This window comes from Neomonachus schauinslandi, chromosome 4 (genome assembly GCF_002201575.2).
Source record: "Neomonachus schauinslandi chromosome 4, ASM220157v2, whole genome shotgun sequence".
Taxonomy (NCBI): Eukaryota; Metazoa; Chordata; class Mammalia; order Carnivora; family Phocidae; genus Neomonachus; species Neomonachus schauinslandi.
This window is the reverse complement of record NC_058406.1, coordinates 120,931,172-120,946,721: the sequence shown is the minus strand read 5'-3', so window position 1 is coordinate 120,946,721 and position 15,550 is coordinate 120,931,172. Positions and strand designations below refer to the sequence as shown.

At 36.9% G+C, this 15,550-nt stretch overlaps 1 pseudogene; it reads right to left on the bottom strand.

Annotated features, from left to right (window-relative positions):
- Positions 1-4,463: 4,463 nt before the first annotated feature.
- LOC110579015 lies at positions 4,464-4,962 on the bottom strand (annotated as a pseudogene).
- Between the last annotated feature and the right edge of the window lie 10,588 nt (positions 4,963-15,550).

The window sequence follows — 15,550 nt, the reverse complement described above, 5'->3', positions numbered from 1 at the left end:
GTGTTTTAATCCATTAGAAGATTTAGTCTGGTCTGCCTGACATAAGGGTGATAGGTTTCTATCTCTTAGTCTAATTAACACCTTTAATCTTTTTTAATGGTTAGGCCTTCTCTCTTTGGTTTTGAGGCATGCTAGAGATAAAAGCACGGGAGGATGGAGGTTAATCCTTCCTGTAGTTTATTTCTTAATTTCTGCCACAGGGATTCCCTTTCTATCGTGGCTATTTATTCAGGAACCCTGATGATATACTTTGAGTAAGAGACAACAGATAGTTGGTTTAGAACCATCATTGAATATTACTTAGATATCAAATTACAGGGGCTGTAATTCATAGCTGTTAAATGAACACAACTCCAATTTCTTCTATGTCTTTTTATTATTATGCCTAAGAAATGAAGCACATTAGTGTTTTTAGAATTGATATTGAAACCAGATAGCACCATACCTTGAATTATTCTAGCAAAATGGTAACAACGCTGGCAAACAACCCCAGATTTAGTGAATCAAGGGTGTTATAGATGAATACTAGCGTATTGATGATGGCTTCCTTTTTCTCACTAAAATGAAGAATATTGAATTTCCTGGTTAAAATTTGGCAATCGATAAATTATAGAGATTTGATTTTTCATTTTAAAATTAGGATTTTTTATGGTTAATATGTCTTACATGAGGTAAGATGTTTTGACCATTTGCCCCAGAAGCCTTAACATTTTTTAAAAATAATTTATTTATTTATTTGAGAAAGGGAGAGAGAGCACAAGCAGGTGGAGGGTCTGAGGGAGAGGGAGAAACACATTTCCCGCTGAGCAGGGAGCTGGACTTGGTCCCAAGACCCTGGGACCATGACCTGAGCTGAAGGCCACCGCTTAACTGACTGAGCCACCCAGGTGCCCCGCCCTAACATATTTGTAAGACAAATTTTTTTTTCAGAATTTTTGAAAATATACTGAGATTTTATTTGTAAAAATGTTCTCTTTTTCAAAATTCTCCATTTGGAATTTTAAGCAAACTTAAATTTTTAAGTATTTTGAAATTAATAAAACCTCTTCAATAGACTTGTATGACTTGAGATTTCAGCTCAAATATTACATATTTGATATATGTATATTTATATATCTTCAACCAATTTTGCTTTAATTGAACCAATATGCCATCTCTTCAGAATTGCAACTGAGGAAGAGCTTTTCAAAATGGACTTGTTTTCTTTAAAAAAAAAAAAACGAATTAAAATATTCTCAATTTGACAAGAGTTATTAAAGTAAACGTTCCTGCATTTTACATACACATGCTCACACACACACACACACACACATTCTAAAGATCTCTAAATAATTTTAGGTAGAAAAACTCAGGAGTCAAGGATGCCAATTAAATATTTTAAAATGGGACAAATTCCCTGGAGAAAGTACAATTATAGGTAACTTATAAATTAAAGCACTTTCAGAATTCTCTATTATGAGCTTTTTAGAATGTTTGGTAAAATATATGTGTGGAACACACTTGCAAAGAAAAATATAATAATCAGCTCTACCTTTACTTCCTGCTATGGGCACTGCTTTTATTCTGCATATATAACTACATAAGGTAAAATATATTGGTCTAAAAGAGATTTATTTCCTTTCTGAAATATTTTCTTTAGTGATTTGTGAAGGGAAAAAAAGAATAATGAATAATATAACAGCAGTCTAATGAATTTGAATATTACCTGCTTTGTGTCTTCATAAACCTAACTTCCCTGGTACAAATAGATGATGATTATTTATTCTAACTTTTCTTTACATTTTATTTTTGGACTATGCAACTTTCATGTGCTTATTGAGGAAAATCTAAGTACAAAACACATTTTTTTCTGTCCTGCCTCGTCTCCTCCCATTCCATTTACTAGCTATTTGTTCTTGACCAGAATAATAATTGACCTAGAATAACTGTTGAATTCCACATCTTTTTTTTTTATTCTTATGTTAATCCCCTACATTACATCATTAGTTTTAGGTGTGAATTCCACATCTTTAACTGAAAAATGAAGATAATGTCTGCTTTAGAGAGAGAGAGAGAGAGAGAGTGTGTGTGTGTGTGTGTGTGTGTGTGTGTGTGAAAACCAAATATGTTTACAAAGTTCCTAACACACAGACTGCACTCAACAAATATTAAGGATGCCTTCTCCTTTGAGAGAGTTCCCATCTTGTAAGCAGCTTCCCATTACACAACTGAGTGGTGGTAGTTAAATGGATGTAAGATGTCATCTTTTGCAAAGCCAGAAAATCATGATTCAAATAAGTATTACCTCTCCCAGGGAAGATTGTCTTTGTTCTCTTTTTTTTCCTTTCCTTCATTCTTTTTAAGTGTCTGAACCAAACATTTGCTATCTTTCCAGCTTCTTTTCCTTTTCTTTTACAGTCATTGGCTTATAGCAACTACACCCAGTTCATCTGCAATAGAAATCAGAAACCACAGCACATGTTAAGTCTGTACAGAGATTAGACAGTGCAGTTGGAAGTGTTGGAGTGATGTGGGCCACCCACTAGAATGAAATCCTGTGCTCCACCCCTTAGCTCTACCCCTCACTGTCCTGTCAGGAGCCTGAAGACCTGGCCTGGCCCCTGGCTTTGTTTCCCTTTGGATATCTGCTCCCAGGCCATCTTCATGGGCCAGAGTGGTCACACACATTCAGAAAAGTCCCACTGTTGGGGTTTAATGCTTTGCTCTCCGGTCTTGAAATCCTTAAGAATTTTATCTGTAAATTTACATCTTGTGAGTGAAGTGATCTAGGACAGTGGAGCATGTGGCCAGGACTTGGAGCCTGGCTCACACGCTGTCCTTCTCCTCAGGATGGGTTCTCAGGCCAGCTCCCAACTCCCTATCCTCTGCTCCCTCATGCCCTGGGCCCTCCTCCCATCCCTGCCCCATGACTGCTGATGCCCTCTGCCTGGGGTGGCCACCCATGTGAGACACTCATTTCTCCATCCCCCTTTGACCTCTGTGGGGCCTGGGCAAGGACCTGGGGTGGGTTGGAGTCAGGGGCACATGCCCAGTGGTGTTTCAGGGCAGGGAATGGCAGCAGTACCCCTGTCCCAGTAGGCAACTCAGTCGTATTGATCCTGTCACCCATCCAGTGGGGTCTAGGAGTACAGGGTATTCAGGTACAGGAGCTCCAATCTCTAGGGAGGGATGCTGGCAGGTCCACTGTGTGTTGGGCATCAGTGGTGGGAAGGGGAGGTTGACTTCCCTATACGCCCAGGTCTGTGGGTCTACCAGGTGGCTTTACGTAGGCGTCCTGGCTGTGGTGGCCGGCAGACCCTTGCAAGTGGGGTCCCTGGGCTCCTGCAAGGGTCTGCCCTTCCTGGGTAAGTATTTCCATGGTGAGTGAGGGTATCATTAAATAGTAAATAAATGCAACATGACAGGTCAATAAAGAAACCACAGAGAAAGGAACAAGTTTTATATTTTATTACCTTTAATGACACTTTTATCCTTTTTATTTTTAACAAGGGACCCTGCATTTTCATTTTTTGCTCAGCTACAATTATATAATAAGTCCTGCCTGTTGGTTTGTTCTCTGAATCTTCTGAATTGGTTACCAAAGACTGTACTCACCTTCCCTCCCTGTTCTGTCTTTCAATCCAACCAGCTACTTTGAACTCTAGCCAAAGAGAGTTGGTCTGCTGAGGGACAGGGGCACCCACATTGTCCTTTAACTTCACATGCCCTACTGGTGCCTGAGTATTTGTTCCCTAAGAAACAGTGTCTTGAGTGAAATGTTAACTCCAAAATTTATGGTAATCATGCTAAGGGGTCTTTAAAAGGATATTGAAAATATTCACACATATTCCTAACATTGACCCTACTCTGCTATTCCTTAATGTTTGTTATTTAGTATTTTTCCATTTAATCAATATTTCTTGATTGCTTACTAAACACCATCCACTCCACCAAGTACTGGGGATGCATTCATTTATTCAACAGATATTTATTGAATGTTTACTAGACTCTGTGCTCTAATCTAGAGATTAAGGATATAATGGTAAACAAGAGAGCCCAGATATTTGCTCTCATGGAGTTTATATGTTAGTGGAATGAGGGGCAGTAGACAGACAATAAACAACTAAATAAATGAAGTCCAACTTTTGTAAAGTTTAACAATATTTAGAAGTTCCTGAAATTGTTTGAATTTTTAAATTACCTTTATAGAACAATGCATGCACGTGCGTGCACACACACACACCTGTTCTTTTAGTTACTAGAAATATGGATTGATTTTTCTAGCATAGGAATTATTTTTTCTAGGTATCCTATATTATCAATAACCAATGGAAGTTAGTGATAGATATAATCAGTAAGTCCCATGTGCCTAAAGGAACATAGGTTAAGGAAGACTAAAAGGCTTGAGTGAATTATGAAAAAGCATAGATATTAGGCAAAGATTTTTTTTTTTTTGGTAGAACTAGGTTTTATGAAACTATGCCTTAGTACAGCCTCTGGAGCTTGCCCATGGTGCTCTTGATCTTCTGCCAATTCTTCTGGAGCAATGACACCAGGAAATTGACTAAGTGGATGTTGTACACATCATCTGTTATCTTCATGTGACCAATGACCACTGCCAGATACAGCACCTTCTTCATCTGTAATTTGATCATGGACTTCACGTCATCCATTTTGGCCATCATGTTCCCGTTGTACATCAGCAAGGAAGGGAACTTGCCAGCCTTCTTCAGGTCTGGGCCCGGATTCATGGGATCTGCTTCCAGGGATCCTGAAGCCAAAAACTTCTTGGCCAGCTTCTTGACTAATTTTTTTTTATTTTTGTTGAGTTTCTTCAGCGCCTCAATGTTCATGTGGGGAATAGCCACAGCCTTTGCCTCATCACAGTCCTGCTGTCCCCCCAAACACATATGGAGAACTTGGGGCGAGAAGTGGACTTAAGCCTGAGAGTTTCCGAGAAGCGTTTGTCTGTCTGAGGGTCATAGTTCTTCAAGCTGATCTGCAGCTCCACCATCTGCAAAAACTTCCTGTGAGCCTCTTACAGGTGTCATGGGAGACTTTGCTGCTCATGGTGCCTCGTGCTACAATAACCAGAAAAGAGTAGGCAAAGAATTTTAGGCATTAGTTTGTAGATTATATAAGACACTAAAGATCTGGGGAGACATGATTGGAAATGAGAATTTTTAAAAGATTAATGTAGTGTTAATCTATTTGGTGGTGTGGCTCACACAGAAAGTAAAGGTGAGGGATCAATTATGATGTTTTGGAAAACAACACAATTTTGTGAAGGGACAAAAGTTTGAATTAGGATGAGGACATTTGGATTAGACATGAAATGTGGATTGGCATGATTTGGAATGGGTGCTATGGAAGACAGAAGAATCAAACATGACTGAGGTATTGACCCTAAGTGATAAAGAGAAGAATGGAAACTTTCACAGAATCAAAAATAGGTGATGAATTTAGAAAAATGAACAACAGCAGAAACTAACTAAAAAGCAACATGTATCCGCAGCATACCACCCCCCAATGTTGTTAAAAGCTGGAACCCACCATTCTCCCTCTTCACTAGCTCCTTGACTGTGTCAACTCAAACCTTGACAATGTGGCTGACAGTCCCATTTGCCCTTAGAGGCCAAATAGCATTCACTGTCATTGCAAATAACAGCATTTCCTCAGTGAAGGTTGAACTAAATTACTTTAACAAGCCTAAATTAAAAATCAAACATGTTGATGCATTTAATGTGAGGCACAGAGGACACAAAAGATCATCAAAAATGAGTGGCAATATTGATTGTCATAAACAACCTTTCATGGAACAAAATAGATTCAGTGCTGACCCCTTGAAATGCAGTTACCCTATTTCTAGTATATTTACTTATAGGTTATGTAATTTAGGAGAATTATTTCTTTTTTACTTTTAATGTGTTATCTTAACCTTTCTTACCTCACCACAATCTATTTTTCTCATAAATGAGGATAATGGTGATAATAGTAATTCCAGATTAAAGCTTAGAATTGTATGAAAGTCTTTCATTCTTTTATATTAAATGTGTAAGATAGATAAAATATATCTAATTATACTTGCTTTGCAGAAAAAAATCTTATGGATTTTAAAGATATTCTGACAAATAATGTGGATATTATGAAGCAGTAAAATTTTTATTGACTCTTCTGAACTTTTACTTTATTTTCATCCATTTTCTAATGGAAGTATGTGCCCTACCTGAGCCTTACTACTTTGGAAGTTTGAATTCTGTAAAATAGCAGAGGATGGTCTTTTAATTTGGTTGTGTTATAAAATGTTGGAAAACATCATGAGCTTATTTGAAATTTGTTTAGATTAAATCTTTACAGAATTTTTTGATTAAATATTACAATTCATATCTAAGAAAACTTTAGATGAAGTTAAAAAATTTCTGGCAGAAATTCTGGGCATTAATATGATAATTCATTGTTGAAAATTTGGTGATCTTCTTTTACTAATTTAGAAAAAAAATATTTTTTAATATTTATTCTTTATCTTCATGGATACTTTCACCAAATCCTAGAATAACATGTCAAACCATGGAAAATATTGCTCCAAGAGCTTAAATATAAACAAGTACAACTTGGTTTCTATAAATTTATGATTGATCCAGCCATATTACAGTATTATAAGAAGTTAGAAGTATTTTTGGAATAAATGCCTAAGTCCTTTATCTGCTTAATTACTATAAAGTATGGTAATCATGCTTTCCTGCCTAATATCTGTTATCAGAATTGCAATACTGGGTAGGATATGACATGGATATGAAGCAGATTAAGAGTTCTTATTTTTTTCTTACTGTATATTCAGAATGTAATTCAGCCCTGACATACAATATTGCATGAATCATACTCCCATTCTTCAACCTAATATCCCAATAAATCCATAGTAATGTCTCCAGACATTTCTGCCAACCCTGCAACAAATATATCCCATCTTTAGCCCATTCATTACTCTACCCAAGTTTTCTCTCTAACACATAGATTTGATTATATCCCTCCTATGCTTCACAGCTCTGTCTATAGAGTAAAACTCCTTTTTGTGTTATTCAAAGTCCTTCAGAATCTGGCTGTCGTAAACATTTTATTCTCTCAATAAATAATTACGAAATCCTTGCTCATTGTAGAACCTTAGCAGGGGTTTCTGAGGACAGGGGAGGAGAAGACTTGTCTCCGCTCTCATGTAGCACATAGCAGACAAGCAATTACAATCCAGTGTGGTCAGTGATTCATCTTTGTGCATGTGTAAAGATCAGCTCAAATTGGAGTAGTGTCTGAGACTTGTTTAATGGCTAGTTCATCAGATAGAAAAGAAGTAAAAGGATCTTCTGGAAAAGGAAAATGACTTAAACAAAGTCTCAAAGGTGTTACCAAATGTAATATGCTCCATGAAAGGCAACTAGTTCCCTACACCGGTGCATAGGGTTTCGGGAGAGTCTTGGACAGGTAAGATGTTGGAAGCAATGAAGTAGCTTTCTGTTCAAAGGGATGTGGTCTTTATCAACCTATAGAAGGACTCATTAAAGGGTTTTTGAAAAGGTGCATGAAAGATTATCTGTGGGGAAATAGAACAAAGGAGAACATACAGAATAAAGCGAGGATCCGTGCAGAGGAGAGCAGGTAGTTGAGCTAGAAGGAGGCAGCTGACAGGATATGAAGGCAGGGCAGACCGGTGAAATTAATAAAAGCAGCATTGTCATAATTTCATGATGAGGTGGATAGAGAGGAAAAGGAGGAATGCAAGATGACCTCTATGTTTCCAGCTTGTGCAAATGGCAAAATGTTGTCTAACACTCCCAGAATGCAAAAGTAGGAGACAATCTGAATCAAAGTAGGGCAAAGAAGAGACAAAAAGTTTGGTTTGGATCCTGTTGAGTCTGAAATCCCATTAGGGATCTGAGTGGAAATGTTGTACTGTAGGCAGTTGGGTAGAGATGCCTCTAGTTCAGGAGATAATTGTGAACTCAGCTATTGCTCTGGGAATCACTGGGAAGCAGCTGAATAAGGGCAAAAAGTGGCCAGTGATTGTTCAAAAGTCCATACTCAAGACAAACTTTTTCCGGGTCAAATTTATAGGTAAATTTGGTGTACCCTTTATCTGCTCCTAATTTTCTCTCTTTCTTTTTCTTTTTATAAAAGGCTCAATGAATTTACTCACTTTTCCTTTTAGACACATTCTCCACTGGCAAATATATTCCTGCTACTACATGATGCATCAGTGAAGTTTATAGCTATTGGGTTAAAAAAATTCTTATGGTAAGGTATTACCCTTACTTTTCTAAGTGATGGTATGTTTTTGTTCTTGTTTAATTAATTAGGCACCCATCCTATGATTATGTTTTCCATTTGAGTTGCAGTGTACACTGAAGGTATACTAATTTTGCAGAACTTACCATACCTTCAATACACTGAAGCCCTCAATTTTTCATTACCTAAAGCGAGAAATTTAATTCAAAGGCATTTACGTTTTACTTGGATAATCTGCCTGAATTTTTGTATGTGTTTCTTGTTACCATAGATTTATTCTTTATTCCTCCCCTTAATGTCCACTATCATATATTAGTCTCTATTTAACCCACTTCCACAATTGCTTTAGTTCATTTGCTTGAATGTCCTAAATCATCCACAATGTAAAAAGAGAAAAATTACAAGGGATGGAGGCAAAACTGATAAAAAAAAAATAGCTAACTGTATATAAAATTCTAGTTCATAAAAGCTAAAATTGTGGTAAGTTGTTCTAAGGACATAGAAAAAAATTTAAATTTCACTGGTATTCAATGAACAACAGAAAATCAACATTTTCTAAAGATAAAGAAAATTCTGATAAATATTAAAGATAAAGAAAATTCTGATAAATATTCTAATGTTTTGCACAAAGACAATGTCATAAATAATAACATTATAAAAATAGTATCCAGATACAAGGAACCAAAAATGTGAGCTATATAACTGTAAGTAGAGGAAACTGTATTTCTTCCTTCCCTAAAACTCTCTAATAAATCAGACAAATAAGGAAACACTTCAATGTTTCCTACATATAACTTTTCTTTTAGCCGTGGATTAAAATGTTACTCCAGTTCTATATCCTTAAGTAAAAGAGCAGTTTCAGGCTTATGGATAAACTGAACAAAAAGTACAGAAACCTAACACTGTGGCGACAGATGATAATTTCATTGAGTTTTAATTCTTCCCTAAGACCTACTGGAAGGACTTGTATGGGCATCAATATCAAGAGGATTTGGGGCATTGTAGGGCTTTGCTCTTCTTGTGCTTGATTTGCCCATCATAAAAGAATGCAACTCCCTGAACTTACAGTTAACCAGTTTAAAGAACAAGGCAGAGAGAGAAACAACTTATATAGGACCTCCCTCTGCAAAATGAGAGCATATCCCTGTATAAGAGAAATGACTAGATTCAGGGGAATCGGACTAAACTTGACTCTTACACTTACCCTAAATCCTTTATATGTGTGGTGATTATTTGCCTTTCAGAATTTATTTTGAATTTTTAGGGCAGAGAAATTATTCTGTGTGATAATGTAATGATGATACATGACATTATTCATTTGTCAAAACCCACAGAATGTACAACACAAAGAGTGAACAGTAATGTAAACTCTAGAATTTAGTTAATAATAGTGTGCCAATATTGGCTCATCAATTATAAGAAATGTACCATACTAATGCAAGGCTTTCATAATAGAAACATGTGAGGGAGGAGAGAGGTATATTGGAATTCTGTAGTTTTTGCTCAGTTTATCTGTAAACTGAAAACTGATTTTTTGAAAAAGTCTATTAATTAAAAAAAATCAAATTGCTCTCTGTAAGAATCTAAACTCAGAAAAATAGAAAGAAGGAAAAAATTACCTAAAATCTTACAACTCAGAGATAACTACTCTTAAGATTTTCTGGTGATCATTGTTCATTCTCTGTTTCTGTCTCTCTCCCTCCCCGTTTCTCTCTCTCCTTTTCCTTGTCCTCTCCCATTCCTTGTTTCCCTTTTCCCCTTGTATTTTATTGTTTTTCAGAACTCAAGTTAGAAACATAGATTGGTTTATTTTGCCTCCGCATGGGTTTTATTCCTGGCTCTGCTTCTGAAAAATGTGTGGACTTAGGCAGTTTATCTACCCATTTGTGCTTCAGTTTCCTCTTTTATAAAATAGGAACAATTGCAGTTTTTACCTCATTGGATTGTTGAGAGGATCAGACGTAACAATACTTGGTTAAGAGCTGATCTCACTGCCTGGTGCATAATGAATACTATGTTACTTCTCTTATTCCTCCTTCATATTCTTATTCTTAATACAGTGTTATTCCATGTCAATGAAATGGAATGAATATCATCATTTTTAAGGCGGCCAATGCCATCAATACTTTTATCAATCCCCTTTTGATGAACACTGAGTTTATTTCTATGGGGGAGGGAACATGGATGGCTTTTATATTATGCTGTAGTAAATATTCTCATCCATGAATCTTTATTGATTTATTATCTCCTTAGAACAAATTCCTATTTATGGAATTGCTGGACTCCCAGTTGCTTTTAGGCTCAATTACCTTTATGTAGTGTATTTGGATCTCCATGAACTTTCACTTACCTGTTTCTCCAGCCTCACCTCTTAGCAGCTGCTTCCATTCCTCCTTCACCTTCCAATTATATTGGGACACTTGCAGGTCCTCCAATGCACTATACCCTTTTTCTTCTTTGGGCACTTGCATAAATTGCTCCCTTTGCCTAGGACATAGTCAACGCATTTTCTTCTTATCAGCTATTTCCTCGTGTATGTTTCTTACTAGACTACAAGCCTCATGAAAACAAGAAGCATCTACTTCTGTCTTTACAGGTGTCTCATCTCCCTTTTGACACCATCTGAAGCAATGATTCTGGTGTTCTAGACCAGAAACCGCCTCCTGCCCTGAAGTAAATTAAGATCCTGATTTAATTATCTATATAAATGAAATTTTATAAAAATTGATGTGGCTACCTTGTGTAAATCTCACTTACCAGTGTAGCTTCCCATGGCTCACTGTGATCCTAAAAGCAGAACATAGTTTCTGGTAACACTTTTGGCCCAGATTAGGATCTTGGATTTGGGAAGCTCCATTCCACAAGAATTTATGCTAATAATCTACATGTTTCTCTTTATATTTACCATATCAATTTATCCTGTTCTTGAAACCAAAGTCAGCATCGGAAAGACTAAGGATGACCTTCAAAATTTTGTCTTCCTTTCTTCTATGTACGAGCCCTGAATAATCCCCAGGACTGTGAATATGATGAATTTTATTTCTGTGATGAGCTTGTGTTAAATGGCACAGTTGACCTTAAAGAGATTATCTGTGTGAGACTTAGCTAACCACAGGTCCTTTAAAAACTGAGAGTTGTCTCCATCTGGTTGCAGAAGAGGAAGTCAGAGATTCGGTCCATAAGATTTGACATACCATTACTGACTTAAAGATGAAGAAGCTATGTTGCAAGGAATTTTGATGATGTCTAGGATCCTAGAGCAGCCCCAGCCAACTAGGAGCAGCAAGAAGACAGAAACTCAGTCCCATAACTGCAAGAACTAAATTCTGCCAATAATAAGAATGGTCTTAGAACTGGATTTTTCTTCAAGCTTCCCCCATGAGAACTCAGTTTATCCAACACCTTGATTCTAGCCTTGTGATATCATAAGGGAAAGCTCAGCTCAGCCATACTATGCTTGACTTTAGACCAACAGAATTATACAGTAACAAATGGGTATTGTCTTAAGCTACTAATTTTGTGGTTACGGTGAAGCACTAGAAAACTAATAGAGTAGAGGTGAGGAGTGGGAGTGGGAAAGCAGAGTGAGTGCCCAGGTGGCCCTGAAAAATATCTCTGCTTCCTGTTTTGAGCATTCTTGAGAGTCTGCAAGTATTTGTCCAGTGAATGAACATGAATCAAATCAGTGGGGGACATAATAAAGAAGGCACACACTGGGAAAGAACTGTGGCCTGTGGTGGGTGGTACCAAGGCTCTGCACAGCTACAGAATGCCTGATTTCCTCTCCACTGATGATAAATGACCACGTTCTATTCATGTAGCTGATAATTGGGAGTTTGAGACTTTTACCCTCTCTCTTTTTTTTTTTTACTTTTAAACTTAATGATTGTTAATTGTTTTCTTTATTGACTAAAAATATTTCTACAACTGTGTAAAAGATGTGATAGCGAGTGGGATGTAGGGAGAAATTCCCTCTCCAGGAGTGTAAGGTATTTTCATGAATACCAATGCAAGTTAATGGTAGGGAAAAGACCTCCCCACTGGTAAGTGAGTCCTCACCTAGTAAATGGTCAAAGACTCAGAAATAGTTATTTAGTGCCATTAGGCATAGAGCCAAAAAATAAGCATATTTTTTCTGTACTTGAGAACACATTTATAACCATAGTTTGGAAAGAAAGAACTAAGAGAAGGATCTGATGGCTTTGAGACAGCTCACTAAAGATATTATTAAATATTATAAATATTATTAAATATTCAGGGATTTTGTGATCTGGTGGTCAAACCACTGGTAGTCTTTTATTTTTTTTTCCAGCTTTATTGAGATATAATTGACATATAACATTGTGTAAGTTTAAGGTGTACGATATGATGATTGAAATCAGTCTCCTTGGGAGCATTTAATCAGTAAACACTGTAAATCAGGGCTTTTGGGGAAAAAGTTGGTCCTTCAGCACACTAACACTACACTACATTGTTTCCATCTGATGTGCCACATGCCTTCCGTGTCTAACTTTAAAATCAATGATTGTCCCTAGATAATGCACGTGTTAGTAATTTGTAGATGACAAAAGTACATTCTGAAGAAATCTCTAGTCAGAATTAAAATTCCATGGAGGTGGAGTTAGTGGGAAGAAAGTTCTTAAGGGTTTTTGTATTCAGGCAGAAATTCCTGTGTCGGCAGTAAGGAAAAGAAAGGAATTTCCAGATAAGTGGAGAAGGGTCATTCATGTCAGAGATGTGAAAAGAGCAAAAAAAACCATAGTAAGATGGCTGCATGGGTGTATTCATTTCTTATCAGTTATAACAAATTGCCACATATGTATCGGCTTAAAACAATACAAATTTATTATCTTACTGCTCTGAATGTCAGAGTAAAAAAAAAAAATGGGTCAGCAGTGTCTCGTTCCTTCTGGGGGCTCTAGGGCAGAACTGTTTCCTTGTCTCTTTTGCTTCTAGAGGCTGCCCACATTCCTTAGATTGTGGCACACATCTCTCCAACCACTGATCCCTTTGTGGCATCTTTTCTCTGATTCTCTTGCTTACCTCTTTCACTTAGAGGGATGCTTGTGAGTACATTGGGCCAGACTGGATAATCCTGGATAATCTCAAGAACTTTAATTTAATCATGTCTGCACTGTCTCTTCTGCCATGAAAAATAACATATTTAAAGGTTTGGGGAATTAGGATATGGACATCTTTGAGAGTCTGTTATTCTGCCTAACATGATGGGTAACAACGGCCAGTTGATTATGGGTCTTAAATGGCAGACTGTGGAGATTAGAGACTTATTGATATCGAGCAAGGGAGTGATTTAATGAAAATAGTATTTTGATAAAATTAATATTGCAACAGATGGTTCATCAAAACTGGAAACAGTTTCTGTATAGATTACTCATAGTAATCTATGTAATAGTGATTAGAGTGTGCACTAGGGAATGGCATTGAGATCTATGCTAGCACTAGGTATTGTCAGACTTTGACATGGACGAGTATAAAAAAAAGTATCTGATGTTTCTAATATATATGTAACAGCTTTTTTGGGCTCTCACATCTCATACACCTAGCACATTTAAAGTATACAATTCAACGGTTTTTATACTCACAACCTTTTACAACCATCACCAAAACCAACTGTAAACCATTTCATCACCTCTAAATAAACACCTGTTCTCATTAGCAGTAACTTCTCATTTCTCTCCCATACCTCAGCTAGAGACAACTGCTGACCTCTCTGTCTCTACAGATTTGTGTATTCTTGGCATTTTACACAAATCATACAATATGTAGTCTTTTGTGACTAATTTCCTTCAGTTAGCCTGTTTTTAATGTTCATCCGTCTTGTAGCATGAATCAGTATTTTGGCCATTTATTGCCAAATAATATCCCATTGTATGAAGATGACATATTTATTTATCCACTGATCAGTTGATAGACATTTGGGTTGTTTCCTTTTTTTTTTTTTTTGGCTAAAGTGAGTAATGCTTTTAGGAATATTTGTGTACAAGTTTTTGCATGCACATATGTTTTCATTTCTTTTGGTATATACCTAGGAGTTGAAATGGTAGGTCATATGGTAACTATGTTTAGAGGAACATCTTGAGGAACTGCCAGCCCAATTCCCAAAGTTGGATGCAACAGTATATATTCCAACCAGCAGTGTACAACGGTTCCAATTTTTAATTCCCTTGCCAAGTTTTTTATTTTAGCCATCCAACTGTATGCGAAGTGGTATCTTATTGTGGCCTTGATCTATATTTTCCTTTTTTTTTGGATAGGAAAACTTTATTATACTCCACGTATTTAGGGAGCTCATACAAGTAAGTGTACATACACACACACACACAAACACACACACACACACTTGCACACAGGCATGCACAGCTAATACTGCTCAAGGCACTGTCCACTGGGCACAGAGTGGCCCTGGGGTTGAGAAGAGGCCCAAATTCTGCTGATCCCTCCTCACTCTCTAGTCTCTTGTACTGCAGGCTGGGGCCCCGGTAGGTAGGTGTCCTGGAGGCAGCGCCTTCATACCTCCAGGCCAGGACCCTCGCTCAGTCCCAGTGCCTGCACCAGGTCCTCTCCGAGCCTGCTCTTCAGTGTCCGTCTCAAAGACTTGCGGTTGCCCCAGGAATGCTATTTTCCTAATGACTAATGGTGTTGAATAACTATCATTCATTGTGTTTATTGGTCATTTGTATATCTTCTTTGGAGAAATAGCTATTCAGATCCTTTGCCCACTTTAAAGTTGTGTTATGTATCTTTTTACTACGGAGTTATAAATTTCTTTACATACTCTGGATAGGAATCCCTTATCAAATGTATATATGTAAATATGTTTTCTTGTTCTGTGAGCTGCCTTTATTATCTTGATGATATATCTTTTGAAACACAAAATGCTTTAATTTTGACGAAGTCTAGTTTATCTGTTGTTTCTCTTCTCACGTTTACTTTAATGTCATATGTAAGAAGGCTTTGGCTGGCCAACATTCATGAAGTTACTCCTTTGTTTTCTTCTAAGAATTATATAGTTTTAACTCCTACATTGAGGTTTATGATCCATTTGTGTGGTGTGAGGCAGTGGTCCAGCTTTATTATTTGCATGTGAATAATCAGTTATCTCAATACCATTTGCCAAAAACTATTGTTCTTTCACAATTGAATTGTCTTGGTACCTTTGTCCAAAATTAACTAAACTGTTCATGTGAGAGTTTATTTCTGGTCTCTCAATTCTATTGCATTGATTTTTGTGTCTACCCTTATTCTAGTACCACACCCTCTCGATAACTATAGCTTT